This window comes from Bombina bombina, chromosome 4, assembly GCF_027579735.1.
Source record: "Bombina bombina isolate aBomBom1 chromosome 4, aBomBom1.pri, whole genome shotgun sequence".
Lineage (NCBI taxonomy): Eukaryota > Metazoa > Chordata > Amphibia > Anura > Bombinatoridae > Bombina > Bombina bombina.
The window spans coordinates 538,325,840-538,344,503 of NC_069502.1; the positions used below are offsets into that span (position 1 = coordinate 538,325,840).

The following is an 18,664-nucleotide window of genomic DNA, read 5'->3' on the forward strand; positions in this document are numbered from 1 at the left end:
AGAAGTGCTAGGCGTCACTTGTGCGGGCGTTACTGGTTGTTGCACTTGGGGAGAGCTAGATGTTAAACCCTCATTTCCTTCTAACTGAGAATCATCTATTGCAATATTTTTAAGTGCTAAAATATGCTCTTTATAATTTATAGACATATCAGTGCAAGTGGGACACATTCTAAGAGGGGGTTCCACAATGGCTTCTAAACACATTGAACAAGGATTTTCCTTGGTATCAGACATGTTAAACAGGCTAGTAATGTAACAAGCAAGCTTGGAAAACACTTTAATCAAAGCAAATAACACTTAGAAAAAAACGGTACTGTGCCTTTAAGAGAAAAAAAGCTGCACAAACTCTGCAAAACAGTGTAAAAAAGCAGTAAACTCAACGAAATTTTTACAGTAGCATCATAAAGCCTTAGTAACTTATCATAAACTTATCATAAACTTATCATAGTCTTAGTAACTTTGCACGGATTGACAAAACGTCAAAAACCGGAAAAAATGTTCAGCACCTTGCCACAGCTCCCTGCCCTTTATAAACTATTTGTGAGGAAAAAAACTTCTTTACAGCCCTCAAACACAGTAGGAACCTCTGGAGAAGTAGCTGGATGTCTCTGAGGAAAAGAAACTGCGCAACTGAGGCGCAAAAATAAGGCCCCTCCCACCTCACTCAATGTTATGGGGCCTAAAAGAAACACAACAGAGTTTTTCCTAAACTAGCCATGTGGGTTAATAACCCTTAACCAAGCCACAATGACCTCTTAAAGTCCCTCAAAAAACCTTATATTTGCATTTTTTGAATAAAAAACAAAAATGTTTTTTCCTATCAGTGTCACCAGTAACTAATGAGCCCTTAATGCAAGCTAGGATTCCTACTAAGTGTCTGAATACAGCTTACCCTTCCCTCATGGGAATATTGCCAGCCTTTTCTAGAAATAACACAGTCTGTCTAGAAAAAAATAGACTGAACATACCTCAATGCAGTTTAGCCTGCAAACTGTTCCCCCAACTAAAGTTTTCCTGTACTCTTCAGGCTTTGTGAGAACAGCAGTGGATCTTAGTTACAAAGTGCTAAAATCATCATCCTCCTTGCAGAATTCTTCATCCCTTTCTGCCAGAGAGTAAATAGTACACACCGGTACCATTTAAAATAAACTTTTGCTTGAGAAAATAAAAACTAACATTATTGTTACCACACTCACTCTGCCCTTCCTAGTACTTAGAGTAGGCAAAGAGAATGACTGGGGGTGCAGCTAAGGGAGGAGCTATATAGACAGCTCTGCTGTGGGCGTTCTCTTTGCCACTTCCTGTAGGGAAGGAGAATATCCCACAAGTATGGATGAATCCGTGGACTCGATACATCTTACAAGAGAAATACCAGCATAAGACAACAGCAGTTTTTCATTAAGTTGATTATACTAATTTAACACATACAAACAAATGTCCCTTCAAAATGAAAACAAAAATGTAAAAATTCAGCTTAAACACAATGCAGATGAGTATAGGGTTTAATATCACAACACAGTGCTAAATAACACTAATCACCACTGTGTTATATAATATTCTTGTATAAATATTTTCTATTATGGGGGACCAAAAATGCTGGCTCCTAGATTTCAAAGCAATTTCTTAAGCCCTGAGCCATACATTTATATGTATGTATGTACATGTGTTCTATGATAATTATATTGCAGATACTGACACAAAAGTTTTGCATTTTCTTTTTATTACATAAATTTGTAGGAATTTATTTTAGGGATTGCTGCACAATATTCTGATAAGGTTCAGCTTTTGCTTTTCAAAGCAAACTATTTGAAGGGAATTCAGGAAAATCTTTAGCTGCAAGTGCACAAATATGAGGAGCGATGGGGCTATTAAAATGTGCACATAGGTATAAGAACTGAAGGATGTTAATTATATTGCTTTTGACATCATTAACATATCACTAGCCACCCTACATTGCTTTGTGTTTAAATGGATACTAAACCCAATTTTTTTTTCTTTCAATATTCCCATTATCAATTTTTCTACGTTCTCTTGGTATATTTATGTGAAAAAGCAGGAAAGTAAGCTTAGGAGAAGGCCCATTTTTGGTTCAGCACCTGTGTAGTGTTTGCTGATTGATGTCTAAATGTAGCCAATCAATCAGCAAGCGCTACCCAGGGTGCTGAAGCAAAAATGGCCCGGCTCCTAAGATTAAATTCCTGCTTTTTCACATAAATATACCAAAAGATCAAAGAAAAAACATAAATTATGCTTACCTGATAATTTCATTTTCTTCTGAAGGGAAGAGTCCACATCTGCATTCATTACTTTTGGGAAATAAGAACATGGCCACCAGGAGGAGGCAAAGACACCCCAGCCAAAGGCTTAAATACTCTTCCCACTTCCCTCATCCCCAGTCATTCTGCCAAGGGAACAAAAAACAGTAGGAGAAATATCAGGGTGAAAAAAGGTGCCAGAAGAACAAAAATTACAGCCGCCTCAAGATAGAAGCACGGGCGGGAGCTGTGGACTCTTCCCTTCAGAAGAAAATTAAATAATCAGGCAAGCATAATTTATGTTTTTCTTCTTAAAAGGGAAGAGTCCACAGCTGCATTCATTACTTTTGGGAAAACAATACCCAAGCTAGAGGACACATGAATGCAAAAAAAACGGGTGGGTACAAAAGGCAGTCTTTTCGAAAGGCACCACAGCCTGAATTACTCAACACTCAACATTTTTTGAGAAAAACTCGGCCCAGTTTACTGCACATTAGTTACACCCCCGGGAAGCCGAACCAGACCACTCAGACCTAGAGTCCGTCAGGTCCCACCACCCCCGAGGTGTCTGCCCCACGGGACACTACTCCCAAGAACGTACCCGGCCAACATAAGACCGCATCAGCCCCCCAAAAGGGAACCAGAGACCAGGAAAATCCAAAGAAACTTTTCCCAATCACCGCAAGGACAACCCATGGTTGTCCTACAAGGCAACAACCAGGGAGACCAACTAGCAAGATCCTACGACCCAAAAAGAAAAAGGTCCATACACAGGGAACAGGTCCTCAAAAAGGACACAAGGAACCCCTCATGTCGCCAATTCCATACCATACCCTAAGGTACTCTAGGAAACGTATAAGTCCCCCGATGCCCCATAACATATCTAGATCCGGAGGCTAGATAGACTGAGACAGCAGAAACAGGATAAATATCTCAGCAGCTAGAACAGAGCTCTCTCAGAGAACTCAAACTGCCCGTACAGGAACTCTCACAGGAAGGCTGAGTTTATTGTTAACGCAAAACCCCGAAAGGTGCGTCAAGCTTGTTAGCATCCAGACAATTACTGGGCAAAACGCTGCAGATGGTTGCAACTGCAAACCTCCAAGGGCAGCAGCCTACCAAATAGCGATAGAAGATGCATCCCCTCCCGGCACCAGGCGTCAGTGGAAAGAGGGAGGTCATCCAAAGTCCCCACTCAAGGAGAGGCAACAGCAGAAACTGTTAACTCTGCATAGAGTAATTGAACTCCAACCTTCCATCCAGGATAACGGTTCTAGCCTAAAGGCTTCAAAAGGCCAGAAGACAAGAGTCCCAGACCACAGGAAGGAAGAGGATCAATGAGGAACAACTTCCTCTCTCAGACCACTGTTACAACAGCATACTCTCAAGAGTCAGGAAAACATTTTGTTCGGGTACGAGACCCCCTACACGTAGTTGAGGGGAAAAAGGGCCCACTTCCCAAGGGAAGATTTCCCCTAATACCTCCATATCCCTATTTTGGATACACGTAGGAGAAGCCCCCACGGGAGCCACCTACAGCCTCCTGCAACAGGAACGGGAAAACCTGACACTACATCACAGTTCCCCTCCAGGAACCTGAACGCAGGTGCAAGGCAGGACTAGGATCCCCCAGACTCCACAAATACTAAAGTAATTCCGAACCCAGGAACAACCCCTACTCTGGAGAGAAGTGAAAGAAAGCAACAGGAAAAAAACCCTACTATAGAGGCGAGACTCCTCAGCCACTTCGCCAACCTAGGTAAAAAGCATCTGGGGCCTATAGGAACATCGTAAGTGCACCAGAAAACAGGTAGGAGCCCATCAGAAAAACCAGAGTCCCAGCCCCTGCGAAAGGGGCCCGCGGGACCACAAACTTCAAGCGTGAACCAAACAGTCCACACCCATCCATGGAGAGACATGGGTCAGGGTCCTTGACAACGACCGTTCAAAAAATCCAATCTCTGAAAAACTCCTTAGCTGCCTCCTTCAAGGAGGAATGCACCTCTAAAGTCCGTAGACCCGGCGATCTAGATAGCCTCAGACTCCGGAGCCATGAAGGACTCCTGCTCCGGCTGAGATCAGCACCCAGTGCAAATGATCGCAAGGAATCTCATAAGAAAGAGACAACACGTGATAAACACACTGGCAGGGTAACATCAATACCCGAAGGCAAATGATAACCAAAGGCCCCGCTCGCCATCCTACATAAGTAATGTAAGGCACCGCCCCCAAAGCCCTGAGCAGAGTATCGAGGAAAAATGGACCTTCGAAGGGCGGCCCTCCGCACCCAACCTCGATACTGCTACTGACAAGCCAAGCTAGCGTAAAATAGAGGACAATAGGGAAGAACCAGGAATCGAATCCTAGTCTCTCAGATTCCAGGTAGATAGAAAATCTACTATGCCACAGGCAGTGGCGCAATAAACCTGCGCGCCAAGACCGTAGTCCAACCGAGGGCCCAGATTAAATATACCTGCAAGTCAAAGGGATTCCCAGGCGCCAATAAACAAAAGGCTAGGTGTGACAAGAATACATATAAAAGTTAATTTTAATAAACAATACAGCTAATGTAAAATATATTAATATAAAATGGTTCAATATTAAAAGGTTAAACAGATTCTGGCTTCTAAATCATGGATCCATGAAAATACAGTTTAAAAAACAATACAAATGAATACAAAGATATGCTTAAACGGCCTGAGTGGGTTCAAAGGCTTGCATAGATAAAAACCATAGGTGCTGTATAAAGCTGTGTATATAAAACAGATACAACAATGATTAAAAGAATAAAAAAAGCAATAATGGCAAATGTCCAGATAAAGTGTCCTCAAAGTCCTTATACTGGTGATCTAAATTTTGATGAAAATAAGTCCCCTGAATAAAGTCAATCCCAATTCAGTGTATTTTTTAAATGTAACAAATCCAAAAAAATGTGTCCCAAAAAACAATTTGTATCCAACGTTTCCAAAAAGACAATGAAAAAAAATTAAAAAATTTAAACAATGTGTGAGAAAAGGCAAAAATATAAAAAAAAAAATAAAATGTGAAAAATGTACTTATAAACCAAGTACTAGAAAAAGTGCTTAGTACTAGAAACAAATATTGGTGAAGTCTTCCAATCCTAGTCAAAAGATGTGTAGAAACTTTCTTATCCCTGATTCTTCTTTATGAAGGTGTAGTGCACAAAACAAAAACACTCATAAAAAACAGGAAAAGATGCAAAAAAATACCTGTGAAGAAAAAAATAAAGACAATGTGTGGCAAATTCTTAAATAATAGCTCCAATAGAAAATAGGCTTACCAATCTACGCGTTTCGGCCCCTCTAGGCTTTTATCAAGACTGGTTATTAGTATGTGTTATCGGCCTTTTATAGCCCTCTTGTCTGATTGACCGGAAGTTAGGTTTTCCGGTACTTCCGGTTTCGCCACTAGATGTAAATCTATTTTATTTTGTTTTTATTGTGTCTTTTCTGAATACTCATGTGTAATGATATTGTATCCGTTGTGAAATTCTTAATGGTATGATGTCTCATATCTAAATTCATGACCAAACCTAGCCTCCGTTATAAGTGACGTCACTTCCGGTTGGGGTGGTTGCCGATAATTGCGGCTATCAGATTTATCGGTCCGTTGTCTACAATCAACTATAGATTTTATACACTTAGTGGAAATTGTAGTCATTTAGTTCATTATTAAAATCCACCATCCGATTTTTACTTATTAATAACCCGATTTTTGGGCTATCCCATTGGTTGTGATGTCACCTCTTAGCCACATAATGATTGGATGTAGTAGCAAATGTGTGTTCTGCAATTTCTTTGTATATTTAGTGATGCTACTATTGGCGCTTAAATTTCTTATATTGATTTGTGTTAGATATGCAAATAGTATAGTTTGAATGTCATAAGGAGTGTACTATGAGGAAAAGCGCTCGAACACTGTTAACAACATGCCGATATCTGAGCTAGCTGATTGGCTCAAAATTATCTTCTAGCCGATATCTAAGCTAGCTGATTGGCTCAAAATGGTCTTCTAGCTACCAATAAATAGATGTTTTTTAAAGAAGTGTATAATGTATGATGCCTATTTATATTCTCTTGTCATATCAGAGAAATAGGTTGTTTCATTTAATAGTATTCAAGACTCATTAATCTGAGTTATAGAAAGTCATTTCTTTTTGGGCATCGTATTACATTAGACGTTGCTTTGCTTGTATGTATATGAGTGTAGCTCCCTAATGCTTACAATTTGATGGTTAATTTATTCCAATTTAGGATATATTCTATGTCAGCAGAGTGTGATAATATTTTTTAATGTACCTTTTTCTCAAGAGTAGAGAAAAGAGTTAGTGAATGTAAAATATAATAATAGTAGCAGGAGATGTTGATGAGAGGTACTTAATTCGTAATGTTACAGTTTAAACATCATAAATCTTTTAGTTGATCTATATAATAAACGACAGTCTTACTGTCAGGGGAAATATTATTCCTTAATTTCCTAATAATGGATCCCTATTGGAGTCTGTATTTCCTATAGATGGATCCCTATTGTAGTTTTATATAAAGAAACCTTTGTATAAAAAAATTTTCTTTATAAAAAATTTTTTGGGTTTAAGAAAGGCTTCTAATCTGTTGATTTAGCTGGTTGTTTCTGAATGTATATAAATAAATAGCCATATAGAAGAATTCCTTAAATGTTGACATATTTTCTTTTAATGTATATAACAGACCCGAGGGTCATTTTGTCAAATTGTTATAAATGTAAAGATAAAAATGATTGAGAAAAAATATATAAAAAGTAAATAAAAAGCAGCTATCCAAATTACTGGTCCTGTTACATCTAAATAACTCTCCCAGGCGTTTGTGGGTGAGGATTGGGTTTAATAGCTGTAAATTCTATCTCTAGAGGAAACAGTTTATATATATATTTTATCTCTAGTGGAGGAGTAGTTTGTATAAAGATGAGGTATACGATCTCTGGGGCTCAGACAATTTGTAAAGGTTAAAAATAGAAAAAGGGGGGGTGCAATGATCTAGTGGTTTCAAATTGAAGTTGTATTCATTTGTATTGTTTAGAAGCCAGAATCTGTTTAACCTTTTAATATTGAACCATTTTATATTAATATTTTACATTAGCTGTATTGTTTATTAAAATTAACTTTTATATGTATTCTCGTCACACCTAGCCTTTGTTTATTGACGCCTGGGAATCCCTTTGACTTGCAGTTATAATTCCTTTAGTGGAAGCTAGGTTCCACCTTTATCCGTGCACATAGGTGTAGTTGGCGCTCAAGTAGAAAGATATTCAACCCAGATTAAATATACAACAGTCAGAGAGCTTGAAGAAGCTATTAAATCAAGGAAAATTACCTTGAGCAGGCAAACACCGGAGCCGGAGCTCCCACAGATGGCTGGGGAACCCCTGCACACCACTTCTTCAGAGTAACAGAACTCAAACAGAGGAGACAAACACACCCGTGTACTCGACCAGATGATACCCCCAAAAGTGGGAAGGATGATACTCCGCCGCCGGAAGAAGAGCGCAATAGGCTAAGAGTCAGCGTCCGGAAGGACCTCGAGTGAACCCAAATGTAATCACCCGGCACACCAGACCAAACAGGTCACACACATATCGTAACTTCCCCATAAAGGGAATAATGGTTCTAAGTCCTAAGGGACCTGAGAACCTAGAAGACGTCTGCAAGAGCAGATCCATAGCCCAGGCGAGTAGCCTGAACTGGCCAACCTTAGATTGGTATGCCCAACCCTATGTCCAGAGAAGTTGTATATAAACCTGAGGCTTCAACTTCAGTCGGATCCGAGCCGGGAGACCATAGAATAGGCTAAAAGGCATTCTCAGCACCCGAAGGTGACATGAACCCTGGTAACAGCAGCAAAAGTGCCCGACCAGTACCAACCTGGTATAAGGGCACTCAAACTTTTCAAGGTCCAAGAAAATTCGTCCCGAAGGAGTGATAAATGAACTAGAAAACGAAAATTCTAATATTTAACAAGTGGGCAAATCCGAGGTAGTGCCCACGCGACCACTAGTCGCAGTTATCGGTTCCAGTAAAAACATTTATACAAATGAAACAGATCTGAGCTTAAGAACAATCAAATTAAACACATCCATCCGGATCACAAATAAAATGAAAAAGGCAGCACCCATCGGGTGAACGCCCAAGGTGAATGAGAACGACAACCGGTCCAGCCATATAGGCCTCATTCACCCAAGCTCAGAAATGGAACCGAAAACATAAAGAAAACAAAAATGAAGAAGGTAAGGAGATGGTCTTCATCCCCTAACGTCATATCTATTTGCTATCCAGCTTCTAAGGCCTCAAATCCCTCTGCCCACTAAGACCCTCTAACAATGCCAAAACATGAATTAAAAGAACCCGCAGGCGAGCTAACCTATAGCGGAAGGCAAAATCATCCCTCGCCGTATCCACTGGAGACCTCGGCTCCGAGAATGGGGCCCCTGAAGTCTCAGGGGCCAATGTTTTCACAGAAGGTCGAACCGAGTCGGGCGACGCCACGCTCGATGGACCTAGATTAACGGAGCACGGACAATATAGAAGAAAAACTCAACTTGAGAAATATAAATAGCCATGTGGAACCGTGCCATAACTTCCAGCGCAAACAAGCCACTCTCCGGAGGAGAGAAAGGCCATAGGGACACCTGCGTGCATAGCCGGGAAAGGTTCTTGGGCACGCGCCTCACAGGTCATGGAAACCTCTGAGGCAGATGGCTCAACGTACCCTAAACTCCCAGATTCAGGAGAAGAGAGTACTCTAGAATGGCACCTAGGACATAACTGATGGGCATTAATTACCCGGGCCATTTCATATTCATCGCAAGACACATCCTCCGTGTCGCAGGCAACCATGTCCCGTATATCAGAATCCTCCATAATCTTGGATTACAAAAAAAAATAAAAAATTAACTTGCACACCTTGACACCCCCAATGGCTGGGGCACTCACCACCTCCTGTGAACCAGACAACCCACAAGCTAGACTCTCTCAGTCGCACATTGTCAGCATACAGAAGTCAAAAACAAAACGGAAACCGCACCCGTCACGAGGTGAACCGTGCCAGTTACAAAAGGGCAGGCAATTCTAAGAGAGTGCGCCATGAAAGAAGGCCGTTCTGTCCCTATAGGCCGGAAGCCTAAGTGAAGCTACACATTGCAGATAACACCATATAACAAACATGATTAAAGTCCCCCCTGTACAATAACCCCCCTCAGGAGATATTAACCCAAGATTCCTTATTAAGATAAAAGGAGTCCCACTGGGACCTATCTTGTTTCGTTAACAGTACATTCACACATAAAAAAAAACAACAACATAAACAATCTTACCGGAATCTACACCGTGGAACAGAAACACGGCCCCTTTAAGTGTGACTGATAGTAGCCTCACTTCTGACATGGACTTGAGTGAAGAACGCTAGGCAGCTAAACTCGTCAACGCTGATTACCAAGGAGCTGTTAATATGAGTCGGGATGGATTCGCAGAAGAACTCCCACTGCATCTCTGGACTCTAACTTTCACCCATGCTCTTACTGAGAGGCTAACAGGATTACTTAAAACTCCAGTCCCACAGCGAAGAGTACTACCCTCCATAAGAGAATATCTCAAATTTCTGACACTTCTCTGCCAACCTCCTGTGATGAGAGGCAAAGAATGACTGGGGGATGAGGGAAGTGGGAGGAGTATTTAAGCCTTTGGCTGTGGTGTCTTTGTAAAGTAAAAAGTAAAGAATGCAGCTGTGGACTCTTCCCTTTTAAGAAGAAAATTAATAGGAGTAAATTAGAAAGTTGCTTAAAAGTGCTGCTCTATCTGAATCATGAAAGACGAAATCAAAAGTTTTTATTAACATTATTAAATTAAGCACTATCAGATTGTTTGCAAAAAACAAAAAAGGAAATGTATCATAAGTGTGCGTGTGTGTATTTACATATATATATATATATATATATATATATATATATATATATATATATATATATATATATATATATATATAAAAAGCGCACTCCAAGGGATCCTTAAACAGGCACTTTTATTTAGTGAACGTTTTCGGACATAATATAGTCCGTCCTCAGACCTTTTTGGCCTGTTTAAGGATCCCTTGGAGTGCGCTTTTTTCCCATATGCCTGTTTGTTTGTTTGCTGCACCCAGGGCACTGGATTGTTCGTTTGCTTGGAGTGCAATCCCCCAGTGATATATATATATATATATATATATATATATATATATAAAATGGTTCAAAAAGGTTATAAAATGTCTTTATGCAAAAGGGTTCCTGAGTCCTCAATTAGATTATTGAAAAAATGAAAGAAAATATCAAGATGGACTAATCCAGCACAAACTTATTTATAGGACAAAAAGTAAAAAAGCTACTAGTGCGCATATAATCACGAAGAGCCCAAATACTCAGCAAAACAGAGATTTTTATTGATTAAATACAGTGATTTAAACAAAATTAATGCAGCATAAGATTTTATACATGCTACTAAAACAAAAACTAAAACGTAAGCAACAATAAATAGCACACAAATATTAAGCCCTTATTAGAGGTTCCTGGTATAAAAGTCCAGAAGTATACCACATATATTTGACACAGTGGTTATATTGTTCACAGAAAGTGAAAAAACATAATTTATGTAAGAACTTACCTGATAAATTCATTTCTTTCATATTAGCAAGAGTCCATGAGCTAGTGACGTATGGGATATACAATCCTACCAGGAGGGGCAAAGTTTCCCAAACCTCAAAATGCCTACAAATACACCCCTCACCAAACCCACAAATCAGTTTAACGAATAGCCAAGAAGTGGGGTGATAAGAAAAAAGTGTGAAGCATAAATATAAGGAATTGGAATAATTGTGCTTTATACAAAAAAATCATAACCACCACAAAAAAAGGGTGGGCCTCATGGACTCTTGCTAATATGAAAGAAATGAATTTATCAGGTAAGTTCTTACATAAATTATGTTTTCTTTCATGTAATTAGCAAGAGTCCATGAGCTAGTGACGTATGGGATAATGGCTACCCAAGATGTGGATCTTCCACGCAAGAGTCACTAGAGAGGGAGGGATAAAATAAAGACAGCCAATTCCGCTGAAAAAAATCCACACCCAAAAATAAAGTTTAAATCTTATAAAGAAAAAAAAAACTGAAAATATAAGCAGAAGATTCAAACTGAAACAGCTGCCTGAAGTACTTTTCTACCAAAGACAGCTTCAGAAGAAGAAAACACATCAAAATGGTAGAATTTAGTAAAAGTATGCAAAGAAGACCAAGTTGCTGCTTTGCATATCTGATCAACCGAAGCTTCATTCCTAAACGCCCAGGAAGTAGAAACTGACCTAGTAGAATGAGCTGTAATCCTTTGAGGCGGAGTTCTACCCGACTCGACATAAGCATGATGAATCAAAGATTTCAACCAAGATGCCAAAGAAATGGCAGAGGCCTTCTGACCTTTCCTAGAACCGGAAAAGATAAAAAATAGACTAGAAGTCTTTCGGAAATTCTTAGTAGCTTCAACATAATATTTCAAAGCTCTAACTACATCCAAAGAATGCAATGATTTCTCCTTAGAATTCTTAGGATTAGGACATAATGAAGGAACCACAATTTCTCTACTAATGTTGTTGGAATTCACAACCTTAGGTAAAAATTTAAAAGAAGTTCGCAACACCGCCTTATCCTGGTGAAAAATCAGAAAAGGAGACTCACAAGAAAGAGCAGATAATTCAGAAACTCTTCTGGCAGAAGAGATGGCCAAAAGGAACAAAACTTTCCAAGAAAGTAATTTAATGTCCAATGAATGCATAGGTTCAAACGGAGGAGCTTGAAGAGCCCCCAGAACTAAATTCAAACTCCAAGGAGGAGAAATTGACTTAATGACAGGTTTTATACGAACCAAAGCTTGTACAAAACAATGAATATCAGGAAGATTAGCAATCTTTCTGTGAAAAAGAACAGAAAGAGCAGAGATTTGTCCTTTCAAGGAACTTGCAGACAAACCTTTATTCAAACCATCCTGAAGAAACTGTAATATTCTCGGAATTCTAAAAGAATGCCAGAAAAAATGATGAGAAAGACACCAAGAAATATAAGTCTTCCAGACTCTATAATATATCTCCCTAGATACAGATTTACGAGCCTGTAACATAGTATTAATCACAGAGTCAGAGAAACCTCTTTGACCAAGAATCAAGCGTTCAATCTCCATACCTTTAAATTTAAGGATTTGAGATCCTGATGGAAAAAAGGACCTTGCGACAGAAGGTCTGGCCTTAACGGAAGAGTCCACGGTTGGCAAGAGGCCATCCGGACAAGATCCGCATACCAAAACCTGTGAGGCCATGCTGGAGCTACCAGCAGAACAAACGAGCATTCCTTCAGAATCTTGGAGATTACTCTTGAAAGAAGAACTAGAGGCGGAAAGATATAGGCAGGATGATACTTCCAAGGAAGTGACAATGCATCCACTGCTTCTGCTTGAGGATCCCTGGATCTGGACAGATACCTGGGAAGTTTCTTGTTTAGATGAGAGGCCATCAGATCTATTTCTGGAAGTCCCCACCTTTAAACAATCTGAAGAAATACCTCTGGGTGAAGAGACCATTCGCCCGGATGTAACTTTTGGCGACTGAGATAATCCGCTTCCCAATTGTCTATACCTGGGATATGAACCGCAGAAACTAGACAGGAGCTGGATTCCGCCCATACCAGAATTCGAGATACTTCTTTCATAGCCAGAGGAATGTGAGTCCCTCCTTGATGATTGATGTATGCCACAGTTGTGACATTGTCTGTCTGAAAACAAATGAACGATTCTCTCTTTAAAAGAGGCCAAGACTGAAGAGCTCTGAAAATTGCACGGAGTTCCAAAATATTGATCGGTAATCTCACCTCCTGAGATTCCCGAACCCCTTGTGCTGTCAGAGACCCCCACACAGCTCCCCAACCTGTAAGACTTGCATCTGTTGAAATTACAGTCCAGGTCGGAAGAACAAAAGAAGCCCCCTGAACTAAACGATGGTGATCTGTCCACCACGTCAGAGAGTGTCGTACAATCGGTTTTAAAGATATTAATTGAGATATCTTTGTGTAATCCCTGCACCACTGGTTCAGCATACAGAGCTGAAGAGGTCGCATGTGAAAACGAGCAAAGGGGATCGCGTCCGATGCAGCAGTCATAAGACCTAGAATTTCCATGCATAAGGCTACCGAAGGGAATGATTGTGACTGAAGGTTTCGACAAGCTGATATCAATTTTAGACGTCTCTTGTCTGTCAAAGATAGAGTCATGGACACTGAATCTATCTGTAAACCTAAAAAGGTTACCTGTGTCTGAGGAATCAATTAACTTTTTGGTAAATTGATCCTCCAACCATGATGTTGAAGAAACAACACAAGTCGATTCGTATGAGATTCTGCTAAATGTGAAGACTGAGCAAGTACCAAGATATCGTCCAAATAAGGAAATACCACAATACCCTGTTCTCTGATTACAGACAGAAGGGCACCGAGCACCTTTGTAAAAATTCTTGGAGCTGTAGCTAGGCCAAACGGCAGAGCCACAAACTGGTAATGCTTGTCTAGGAAAGAGAATCTCAGAAACTGATAGTGATCTGGATGAATCGGAATATGCAGATATGCATCCTGTAAATCTATTGTGGACATATAATGCCCTTGCTGAACAAAAGGCAGGATAGTCCTTATAGTTACCATTTTGAATGTTGGTATCCTTACATAACGATTCAATATTTTTAGATCCAGAACTGGTCTGAAGGAATCCTCCTTCTTTGGTACAATGAAGAGTTTTGAATAAAACCCCAGTCCCTGTTCCAGAACTGGAACTGGCATAATTACTCCAGCCAACTCTAGATCTGAAACACATTTCAGAAATGCTTAAGCCTTCGCTGGGTTTACTGGGACACGGGAAAGAAAAAATCTCTTTGCAGGAGGCCTTATCTTGAAGCCAATTCTGTACCCTTCTGAAACAATGTTCTGAATCCAAAGATTGTGAACGGAATTGATCCAAATTTCTTTGAAAAAAACGTAATCTGCCCCCTACCAGCTGAGCTGGAATGAGGGCCGCACCTTCATGTGGACTTAGGAGCTGGCTTTGATTTTCTAAAAGGCTTGGATTTATTCCAGACTGGAGATGGTTTCCAAACTGATACCGCTCCTGAGGATGAAGGATCAGGCTTTTGTTCCTTGTTGTGACGAAAGGAACGAAAACGATTATTAGACCTAAATTTACCTTTAGATTTTTTATCCTGTGGTAAAAAAGTTCCTTTCCCTCCAGTAACAGTTGAGATAATAGAATCCAACTGAGAACCAAACAATTTATTACCCTGGAAAGAAAGGGAAAGCAGAGTAGACTTAGAAGACATATCAGCATTCCAAGTTTTAAGCCATAAAGCTCTTCTAGCTAAAATAGCTAGAGACATATACCTGACACCAACTCTAATGATATCAAAGATGGCATCACAAATAAAATTATTAGCATGTTGAAGAAGAATAATAATGCTATGAGAATTATGATCTGTTACTTGTTGCGCTAAAGCTTCTAACCAAAAAGTTGAAGCTGCAGCAACATCCGCTAAAGATATAGCAGGTCTAAGAAGATTACCTGAACACAAGTAAGCTTTTCTTAGAAAGGATTCAATTTTCCTATCTAAAGGATCCTTAAAGGAAGTACCATCTGCCGTAGGAATAGTAGTACGCTTAGCAAGAGTAGAGACAGCCCCATCAACCTTAGGGATTTTGTCCCAAAACTCTAATCTGTCAGATGGCACAGGATATAATTGCTTAAAACGTTTAGAAGGAGTAAATGAATTACCCAAATTATCCCATTCCCTGGAAATTACTTCAGAAATAGCAACAGGGACAGGAAAAACTTCTGGAATAACTACAGGAGATTTAAAAACCTTATCTAAACATTTAGATTTAGTATCAAGAGGACCAGAATCCTCAATTTCTAATGCAATTAGGACTTCTTTAAGTAAAGAACGAATAAATTAGATTTTAAATAAATATGAAGATTTATCAGCATCAACCTCAGACAGAATCCTCTGAACCAGAAGAACCATTATCAGAATCAGAATGATGATGTTCATTTAAAAATTCATCTGAAAAATGAGAAGTTTTAAAAGACTTTTTACGTTTACTAGAAGGAGGAATAACAGACATAGCCTTCTTAATGGATTTAGAAACAAAATCTCTTATGTTATCAGGAACACTCTGAGTATTAGATGTTGACGGAACAGCAACAGGTAATGTAACAGTACTAAAGGAAATATTATCTGCATTAACAAGTTTGTCATGACAAACAGTACAAACAACAGCTGGAGGAACAGATACCATAAGTTTACAGCAGATACACTTAGCTTTTGGTAGCTCCAGCACCAGGCAGCGATTTTCCAGAAGTATCTTCTGACTCAGTTTCAACGTGGGACATCTTGCAATATGTAATAGAAAAAACAACATATAAAGCAAAATTGATCAAATTCCTTAAATGACAGTTTCAGGAATGGAAAAAAATGCCAGTGAACAAGCTTCTAGCAACCAGAAGCAATAAAAAATGAGACTTAAATAATGTGGAGACAATAGTGATGCCCATATTTTTTTAGCGCCAAAAATGACGCCCACATTATTTGGCGCCTAAATGGTTTTGGCGCCAAAAATGACGCCACATCCGGAACGCCGACACTTTTGGCGCAAAAGAACGTCAAAAACTTCCGGCGACACGTATGACGCCGGAAACAGAAAAAAAATTTTGCGCCAAAAAAGTCCGCGCCAAGAATGACGCAATAAAATGAAGCATTTTCAGCCCCCGCGAGCCTAACAGCCCACAGGGAAAAAGTCAAATTTTAAGGTAAGAAAAAAATTGATTTATTCATATGCATTATCCCAAATATGAAACTGACTGTCTGAAATAAGGAATGTTGAACATCCTGAGTCAAGGCAAATAAATGTTTGAATACATATATTTAGAACTTTATAAAAAAGTGCCCAACCATAGCTTAGAGTGTCACAGAAAATAAGACTTACTTACCCCAGGACACTCATCTACATGTTGTAGAAAGCCAAACCAGTACTGAAACGAAAATCAGCAGAGGTAATGGTATATATATATATAAGAGTATATCGTCGATCTGAAAAGGGAGGTAAGAGATGAATCTCTACGACCGATAACAGAGAACCTATGAAATAGACCCCGTAGAAGGAGATCATTGAATTCAAATAGGCAATACTCTCCTCACATCCCTCTGACATTCACTGCACGCTGAGAGGAAAACCGGGCTCCAACCTGCTGCGGAGCGCATATCAACGTAGAATCTAGCACAAACTTACTTCACCACCTCCGTAGGAGGCAAAGTTTGTAAAACTGATTTGTGGGTGTGGTGAGGGAAAATTTGTAGGCATTTTGAGGTTTGGGAAACTTTGCCCCTCCTGGTAGGAATGTATATCCCATACGTCACTAGCTCATGGACTCTTGCTAATTACATGAAAGAAAGAAGTAAACTTGTGTCGAGCAAATTTCAAATGAGTGAATAAGCAGGTCGTTGGTCAAGCCCAGCAAAGCAAAAGCAAAAATTGGTTAGTTGTGCAGGGTAATCCTTGGTTGAAGCAAATAGACCAGAGCATGTATACATATAACAGTCCTGCGTCAGGTGTTATGAAATGCAAATCAGTAGAATTCCTCCATAATATTGCTAAACACAGCAGTAGAATTCCTCCTAGAGTTCACATTCAAGACCGGGTTTCAAAAAGGCATACAAAGCCCACAGCTCACCATACCATATACCCGTTATATTCAGTTCCACTGTCCTCCCAGAGCTGCCCTCACCGGATTCACAGGTGTGTACGTTAAAATGTTCACCGCTCATTCGGCTTGTTACAAAGCTCACCGTTTGCTGCACAGGCACTTCAAAGCTAGGAGTGGACACTTTGTTAAACTTCAATAAAGCTGTCAAAGATTAGCAGGCTCCATTGTCGTCTACAAACAGGCGTAACACGCCACCTTCCAAACAGGGGCGTGACTTACAGCGCTACGTGCGTTTCACCCTTCACATTCGTCTTGGGCTTTCTCAATATAACAGGTATATGGTCCGGTAAGCTGTGGGCTTTGTATGCCTTTTTGAAATCCGGTCTTGAATGTGCACTCTAGGAGGAATTCTACTGCTGTTTTACTTGTGTTTAGCAATATTATGGAGTGTGGGAATCCCCTACCTCACCGCTATTGGCTTAACAGTGTTACGCATCACAAACGCTGATTAAACCACGCCCCCTTTTGACCACGAATGCAGGAAGCAAGGCGGTTGTACAGCTGATATGGATGGCATCCTAGGCTGTTTACACAAGCTACTCACAATAGGAATCAAGGTATCCTAATATGAGCTGATAGATACACAGCTCAGAGTGGGGCATTATAATGGTTATTAACATGACTCCACATTAGAATACAAGCAGTTGTAATCCCTATGGTACATATTTATTTAATTCCATACAGTTTCAGACAATCTTTCCCATGTCCGTGAAGCTCAGTTCACCTATTAAGAGTTCTTAGACAGGGCCTCAATTTGTGATTAGGTAATAAGTAAATAAATACACACAAGTATACATTGTTTGATCAGTACATATGTGGTTTTATTTCTATATCAGGACTAAATGTGTATTTGGCCATATATGTACATATGACTCAAGGCTAATCAGCCTAGTTAGTTGCTATGGGCACAGACTCACATTTGATTGGTGGTGCACTGGGGGGAGGGTCTTATATATATATATATAAATAAATAAATAAATAAAAGGAATCCAAGATGTGAATCCGCCCTCCTAGGGTCAACCACCCGGTCCCTCTGTGTACATATAGCAACTCCAACAAAATCAGAGGCAACCAGGATTTTTTTAAATCAACAAATCAAATTTGACGTTCCCCGAAACGTCAATAAATTTGGCTTGGTGATTTGAAAAAAATCCTGGTTGCCTCTGACTTTGTTGGAGTTGCATATATCTAGATCTATCTATCTCTGTGTGAGTACTGCACGTAAATGTTCATGGGTGCATCTGTGTCTGTAGATGTCTATGGATGCCTGGGAAGAGGGAGATATGGGGGGGCGCACATTTTGAAATTTTGCCCTGCGGGCCAGATTCTCTAGAAATTGCCCTGATTTTATACAAGGGTTGTATACTACAGCACAAATTGTAATAAATGAAGAGATTAGTTTAAGTTTCTAGTTGAAGTTATAATTAATTTGTGGTAAACAGCTAGCCTCTAAATAGAAATGTCCCATGTATACAATAATTCTTAATGGCTGCTTACCTCTATTTTAAAATTATTTGTAATGGACTTTAAATAAAAGGTATCAAGAAT

At 39.7% G+C, this 18,664-nt stretch overlaps 1 protein-coding gene across 1 annotated transcript in view; it reads right to left on the reverse strand.

The window, feature by feature from the left end:
• Window positions 1-18,664, reverse strand: part of ELOVL4 (ELOVL fatty acid elongase 4) — a 204,933-nt gene that overhangs the window by 18,272 nt on the left and 167,997 nt on the right. The gene's annotated exons all lie outside the window — the stretch shown is intronic.